Source organism: Mesocricetus auratus, unplaced genomic scaffold, assembly GCF_017639785.1.
Source record: "Mesocricetus auratus isolate SY011 unplaced genomic scaffold, BCM_Maur_2.0 Super-Scaffold_100676, whole genome shotgun sequence".
Taxonomy (NCBI): Eukaryota; Metazoa; Chordata; class Mammalia; order Rodentia; family Cricetidae; genus Mesocricetus; species Mesocricetus auratus.
Window position 1 is genome coordinate 160,598,397 of NW_024429266.1, and position 8,322 is coordinate 160,606,718.

An 8,322-nucleotide genomic window follows, 5' to 3' on the forward strand; every position below is an offset into this window, starting at 1 on the left:
CCTGCTCTCCCTTTGCCCTAGGCTCATGTGTTTGAATATCTGGCCCCTCAGCTAGTGGATCTATTTTGGGAGGCTGCAGAACAGTTGGCAAATGGAACTTGCTGGCTGACATAGGCCACAGGGCACACCTTGGGGGTCATAGCCGACCTTCATTCCTGTCCTGCCTCTGCTTCTGGGTCACTGTCTGTGAGAGGCTGCTGTTGTGATGCCCACCACCACAGACCTACCCTCTCTCCTGTCAGCATGCCTAGGTGAGCTACATTACCTGGCACTCACAGGCCACTCGTGATCTGCCAATGTGAATTATAGTCCCTGAACTGTAGCCAGAGTAAATCTTTCTTCCCTGAAGTTCTTCTGCCAGATGTTTTTGTCACAGGAAAGAGAAAAGCAACCATGACAGTCATATATCTAATTAGAGGAATCTGGGAAGTGACATGGAAATCCACCCAACCAACCCCCATTGAAATCCAGCAGGGAGCCCAGTCTGTGTTGACCAGGGTTAGACACAGAGCTGAGTGAGGTGCAGTTTTCTTGGTTAGTAGTTCGTTAACAGGGGAAACTTGGCAAAGGCACTCCAAGTCATAAAGCAAGGCAGAACCAGACAGATGCCAGGACGGGTCCACACAGAGAGTTGGGCTAACACAGAGGCCAGACTTCATTCCACAGTGGCTGGGAAGGCTGACAGGCATTCAGCTCTGGTTTCCCAGTTGATGAGAAAGGGGAAACCAGAGCACTGGAACCAAAATGGCCCAGGCTCCACCTTTCCCTCTCCTGGGCTGTCCATTTCCCCCTGATTCCTTCTGCATCCCCTTCACTCTGGAATCCATTAAAAATATGTCTCTCAGTAAAACAAAATCACAGAATTCTGTCTTCAAAATTTCCTAGCCATATTGTTATTCAAAAATTCTAGTGCCAGAAAGAAATGGGGTCATTTTCGTGGAAGAAGTTTGTTACATAACAATGCCGATGCCAGAAGAACTGGCAAAGATGCCCCCAGCCAGTTCTTTCCAAACTTTGCAGAGAGAGGGACCACTGAACACCTCCCTAAACATGAGGGAGGAAGAACAGGCTTGCACCACAGGGAAAGGTATTTTGTGGGTTTTGTTTTAAGAAAGAACAGGTCTAATCAAGGCTTAAGAGGTACCTAGGCAACCCTGTATCCTGGTAAATAAATAGCCTGAGATTTACATCCGGAAAATGGAAGTCTTGAAGTCAGAATTGTACCAAGAAACTGCAGACACAGTTAAGATGTATAAATGTACTCATTTCATTTCCTGGTAATATTGAAGAGACAGGTAAATGGAAGCTATTGCTTCCTGGTTTCTAGGAAGAATCATTTAGTCATTTACAAATTAAATTTTAAGGGGCCACCTACAGTAGGTGGAGAGAACATAAACTGTTAGAAGGCTATGCATTTAAACATTTCTTGGGTACAATTATATTACATCTTAATTTTCTGCCAGGATATGACATGTGAGAAGCACAGGTGGTTTCTTGTTTGGAAGCTGGAGAGAGCACAGTAGATTCCTCTTCCTGAAGATAGAGCCACACGACAACTTCAGAAGGGCCTCAGGAATTGTTTACATTTCAACAACAGCTCCATAGCATCTCCTTCAACAGCTACCTAGTATGGCTGGGGAGGTGGCTCAGTGGTAAAGTGTGGACCTGAGTTCTGATCTCAGCACCTAGGGAAAGAGCTAAGGACAACAGAAGAGGATGTGACCCACAGTTTAGCGAACACAAAGAGCACTCTGGCCTGCTGATCTACTGGAACTGGGGAGCTCCAGGCTAGTGAGAAACCCTGTCTCAAAACATGAAGTGAAGAGGGATTGAGGGAGATCCTGATTAGCCTGCGGCCTCTATCTGCACACACACATACATATATGCACATATACTACGCGCGTGCACGCGCGCGCGCGCGCACACACACACACACACACACACACTCGTGAGCACGTGAGAGACACAGAGACAGAGGGAGAGACAGAGAGACAGAGAGTTGGACAGGAGGGACAAAAACTACACCAGACATTGGGAATTTACCACAGTAGTAGAAAGCTTGTATAGCAAGGTTGGGGGAAAATCCTAAACTAAAATACATCAGAAGATGAGATTTCTCCTCATTTAACATTCTGCCCCCTCCTTTCCCATAATAGTCCTTGACTATTTCCCTGTAAGTGTAGCCATGTGCTGGGCAGGAAGAGAAAGGGCCATCACCACAGGCTTGCCTTCAGCAAAGTGGCATGGAGAGTGTAACTGGGCCATGTGTAGTTCTTTGAGCCCACAGTCACGATCAGTCTCATTTGCATATCTATCTTGAGGAATTATGGGATACCCAGAGCTATTTCTAGAATGCTATTTGCATAATTGTTCTAATCTTTTATGAATGCGGTGACATGTGTGGTCTGACAAAGGACTTTTGAAAAAAATTTGTTAAGTTGCTTTATAAGTTTGTAAGGATATTAGAATTAAATAGTGGTAGGTATATATTTAATAACCTGTCTCTATTGAAAGGAACACAATTACATAAAGCCATTAGTCTGCTGTCAATGGGTTAGTACCTTTGCCATTGTTGTTCACTGAAAGTTTAATATTTAAAGTTTATTTCTTCTTCACCCCCTCCACTCCTTAGAAAAGATTTCAATTCACTTAAATACCAGGAGAAAATTTACAGCTGTTTTGTGAATCTCTGACACATTTCTTATTCTGCAGGTGTTTGACATTTCTGGCCTTGGACACTAGCTGCAAGACGACAAATAGATTCACTGGTCTTTCTGGTTTTTGCCATCCTAATGGGCTCATGGCCAGACTCCCTGAGTTCCTCCATTTCTGATGACATCCTTGCTCCAGCTGGTTAGTGAGTTCTTCTTGGGGGCATCAAGACTGTTAGGGGGACATGCATGTCATTCTCAGACTGCAGTGGGGAGGGAGGAGGACTCCTTTCTGACCTGCGAACACTGCGACTCCCTAGCCATGTCGTCTCCCCCATTTTGGCCCTATTCCTGAGCCAGCCAGCTCCTCACTGGACCTTCAGCTCTTGACCATGTTTAAGACAAAGATCTCCTGTCCTTGTCATGGCTAACGTGTGCCTGCTTTGCTATCATCACATCATCTCCATATAAAATCTGGACACATCCCTTTTGGATTTGGTCTGTCCTCAGTCCCAACATCCAAACCAGTTTGAGGTCAGTGTGGCGTCGATCCTGCTCTCTGAAGGATGAGCACTACAAAGTGAACATCTTTATTTTTAAATTTTTCTTTTGAGACAGGGTCTCATGCTGCCTGTGGTAGCCTCAAACCCACTATAAAACAGAAAGGTCTTGAATTCCTGGTTTTCTAGCCTCTGGCCCCTGAGTGCTGAGATTAGAGTCATGTGCCATCATACCTGGCCACCATTATCTTATTTACTTATTTATAAAGATTTGTTTATCTTTATGTGTACTGTTATTTTGTCTGTGTACCACGTGCATGTCTGTGGAGGCCAAGACCCTCTGGAAGGGTGTTCTCAACCGCTGAGAGCACCCCACGATTATTTTGAAAGAAAACAAACTGAAGCTTAAAACACAACAAAATGACAACACATTAGAGAAATATTCATCTTAGTGATTAGGGAAGAGGTGCTGGAGATGTTTACCAAGATGTCTCCCACTAAGAGGCACCTGAGTGTTTCTTCCGGCTTTGAGTATGTGCTTCAGGAGGCCCCCGGGATCCTGGCCAGTAGGTCAACTCAAGCAGCTTTCCCATGGCCTTCTCTGCCTGGGGCACACACCAAATGTACTCACCTCTTCCCACAGCAGAGGAAACTCAATTTCCTTTTAGTAAAGTGAGGGAGATTGCACCCCACCCCACCCCCAGAATTTAAGTCACACAGTTCCATGTGAACAACCTCTGAACAGGGGAACAAATGAGCTGTAATCTATAGTTCTCCTCTTCCAGGATGGGCTTCTGTGCTCTTAACAAAATGAGAGAAAAATGATAGAGAATAGCAACACTTGCCATTCAGGGGACTAATATTTTTTTTTATCCCCACAAAAACCTAGGAAATAGTATTTGCTATGTATCTCATGCTTGAAAAGAAAAATACTATCTTCTAAAATTTTACACAGGCACAAATACTCATGTGAAGATTCTTGGCCTGAACTATTTGGCTGCTTCATTTTGTACTCCAACTTGGGATTTAAGGAATTTATCTCAAGTTAGTGTTTGGATTGGGCGTGGTAGAAGCATTCTGGGATTCCAGCACTTGGGGACTAGAAGCAGAGATGGTGATTTCGAGGTCAGGTTCCATTACAGAACCTGTAAGGCCAGCCTGGCCATGTGAGACTCAGTTCCAAATCCACCCTCAACTCCCGAAAAGTAATTATTTAAGGAATCCACCCTTGTCCATGGCCCTGTTTAAGGCACAGAAGAAGAGAAGAGTGCTGTAGTTTGCATGGGATTGGATGGTTTGACCCACAGTTGCCTCATGGTAGACACTTAGCAAAAAGTGTTGGGAGTAGAGGCTTTAGGTGGTAGGGTCTATAGGGAAGTAACTGGGCCATTGAGGGTGATGCTCTTGGGGAAAATAAAATTCTCTCAAGAACCTGGCTAGTGCTGTCAAAGGGGTTGTGCTGGCCAGTTTTATATCAACTTGGCATAGCTAGAATTATCTGAAAGGAGAGAACTTCAATTAAGAAAATGATTCAATAAGATTGGGCTATAGGTCAGCCTGTGGGGCATTTTCTTAATTAGTGATTGATGCTGGGGTGGGGGTGTGGGCAGGGGGGTCAGCCTGTGTGGGTGGTTCCATTCCTGGGCTGGTGATCTTGGGTTCTTTAAGAAAGCATGTTGAACAAGCCACGATGAACAAGCCAGTAAGCAGCATCCCTTCATGGCCACTGCTTCAGCTCCTGCTTGCCCTGTTTGAGTTCCTGTCTGGATGATGAACAGTGATATGGGTACTTAAGGGAAAATAAACCCTTTCCTTCCTAAGATGCTTTGTTCATGGCGTTTCATTATAGCAATAGCAACCCTAACTAAGACAGGAGCTTTTTGTTTACTGTTTTTGTTTTTGTTTTGTTTTGAGACAGGATTTCTCTGTGTAGCACTGGCTGTCCTAGAACTCGCTCTGTATACGGCTGGCCTTGAAGTCAGAGATCCAGCTGTATCTGCTTCCCAAGTGCAGGGATGAAAGACATGTGCTCACAGGATCTTCAAACATGGGTCTTCCTAAATACTCCCTGCCTCGTTTAATGTGTCATCCTACAATTGCTCCCCCTCACCACCATGCCATCTACTAAGATGAAATGCAGCCAGAAAGTGTTCCACAGAGCCTTCAAAACCTGAGGTATTTATTTTATTTTTTATTTTCTTTATAAAGAACCTAGCCAGGATCTGTGGAGCTTGATCAGTCATTGAAGTGTCTGACACACAAGCATGAAGACCTAAGTTTGGATCCCCAGTGCCAGTGGTGTGTGTGTGTGTGTGTGTGTGTGTGTGTGTGTGTGTGTGTGTGTTAGAAAAGACAGGCAGATCCCTGAAGCTCATTGGCTGGAAAGTCTAGTCAAATAATAAGTAAGTTTAATGAGAGAGATTGTCTCAAAAATAAAGATAGGAGTTAGAGAGATGGCTAAGTAATCAATAGTAGGTATGGCCCCTACAGAGGACCCAAGTTTAGTTCCTAGAACCCACATAAGGTGGCTAAAAACTCCTTTGATTCCAACTCTAGGGGTATCTGATACCTCCAGCCTGCCTCCATCGGCACCAGGACACAAGTTTACATATCCATACACAGACATACACACAGACACATAATTAAACATAAAATAAATCTTCAAAAAATAAAAGTGATCTTGGAAAGCTACCAGATGATGACCTCTGGTCTCCAAACACATGCTCATACATGCACATGCATCTATGTACACATATACACACCCATATGAACATATACAAGAATGTGTACACACACAGACACACACACACACATGAAAACCTAACAAGGGGCATTCTGTTACAGTAATGGAAAACAGAATAATACATACAGTGACAAGAAGACTCTCAAGAAGATACTAAGTTGGTTTGCATTAGGATAATGAAGAGGAGGAGGGGTGGGGTGTAAGAGGCTAGGATGGAATGAGGTCACCACTGAAATTATTGGCATTGATAAGCTATGTAATGCTTCTTTCCATCATTTCTAAGAAGTTAATCTTTTAAATTTTGTTATTACTCTGTATATGTGTGCACACATGAACACACACACACCTATGCGCCCCCTCACAAGGGCACATATGCCAAGGCACACATGTGCCAGTTAGAGGACAGTTTTGTGGATTGGTTTTCCCCTTTCACTTTTACATAGGCCTCAGGGATTGAGCTCAGGCCATTAGGCTCGTATTTTGAGAACATTTTGAGTATGGTAAGCGCCTTTATCTGCTGAACCATCTCATCAGCCCTTCATCCTAAGAATGTCTATGTTTACATTTTCCATAATAAAAAAGTTTTGCTGATTAGGTTTTGTGTTTTAAAGAATGCCAGCATTAATCTTGTCTATGGAGAAATGCAATCCAGGAAACTTCTCAACAGCTCCTCAAACCAGACTTAATAAAACACAGTTCTCTTTAAATTTGCTTGAATTTCTTCAATGGAAACCCCCGTGCTACACATAAATTGCTTGTATTTTAATCAAGAAGATAAAAAATATGAATTTAAGCAATTGTGGAAATTTGATTAGCAGTGTGACTTAGAGGCTAAATCATTCCCCAGTGATGAGTGTCACTGGGCCCTTTGCTTTGGTGCTGACTTACAAGTGACATGATGTGGGCATCTAACTAGCCACACTTACCTTTTGCTATTTGAATGTATTTCATTTCCTCGGATTTTGCTGAGGTTTAACTTCATTACTTATGGGTCTATGTGCCCATGTATGTGTGTACATGTCCATATATATGTGCATTTAAGTATGGAGGCCAGGGGCCAACATCTGGCATCTTCCTAAATGGTTCCCCACCTTACTTTTTGAGACAGGAGCGCTCACTGAACCTAAAGACTCCGGTCTCCTCCGCCTTGGCTCTGGGATCATTGGCATTTGTGGTTGCATTCTACTTTTTATGTGATCTCTACAGACTGTACTCAGGTCATTGTGTTGGCACAAGTGCTTGACCAACGGAGCTGTCCTCCCAGTCTACAAAGGGTTAACCTTTACCATCGTTTTGCCTTTTGAGAATGAAATAAAATTATTAGTAGCCTGAAAGACCAGCTCTCAAGGCTACACCCAAATTTCAAAGAAAAGCTCCACAGAGAAGCAAAACTGAACTGAAGGTTTTTCTATCTGAAGGGTACGGAATAAATTCACATATGTACTCTTCTGGTCATGCTCCTTAATATTCTATTTTTCTGTCCTCTAAATTTCTTCTAAGTTCTAATTCTTTCTAGTTCTCCTTTGTTTCAGTTCTGTGTTCCAATTCTCCCTTGCTTCTTTGTTTACCGAGCTTAAGTACATTTTTTACAGGAGGCTTGAGAAGAGGATGATCGGACTGCATTTGATTTGTGCCTGGATGGACTGACTGACTCTACAGGGCCTTGACAAGAACCATACTGACATGATAACCTTCAGCTGAGGGAGAGGTAGCTTTTGCACAAACTTTTCCTTTGGTTGGTTTTTTGAGACAGGGTTTCTCTGCATTGATTTGGAGCCTGTCCTGGAACTTGCTCTGTAGACCAGGCTGGCCTCGAACTCAGAGATCCACCTGCCTCTGCCTCCCGAGTGCTGGGATTAAAGGAGTGTGCCACCAACACCCTGCTCTAAATAAAAAATTAAACAGTTAGAAATGATGGTCTGTATTAGTTATTCTTCTTGTTTCTATGACAAAATACCTGACAAGAAGCTACTTGAGGAAGGGAGGGAGGGTTTATGTAGCTTGAAGGGATTCTACAGTTGATCAGCCAAGGGGAGGCATGGTGGCTGGAGTCTGAAGCTGCTGCCCACAATGTATCCAGAGTGAGGAAACAGAAAGACAACAGGGGGCCAGGGTCTAAAACCTTACCAGAAACAGATCGGGCATTTGGCTTTTTTCACCTGGGACCCCTACATTGCCTTACCTTGTAGGGTTTCAGGACCATCCCAGGAGCCAAAGACAAAGTTGCCAGAGTATGGGCCTAACACGTGTCTGATGAAACTGTTCTAAACAACCTCTGAGGGCTGGTGATATGGTCCAGCCTGCCAAAGCATTTGCCATGCAAACTTGACCACCTGAGTTTGATCCCCAGAGCCTATGCAAAAAGGTGGGAGGAAAGAACCAACTCCCACAGTTGTCTCTGGCCTCCACAGGTGTGCCTTGGCACACT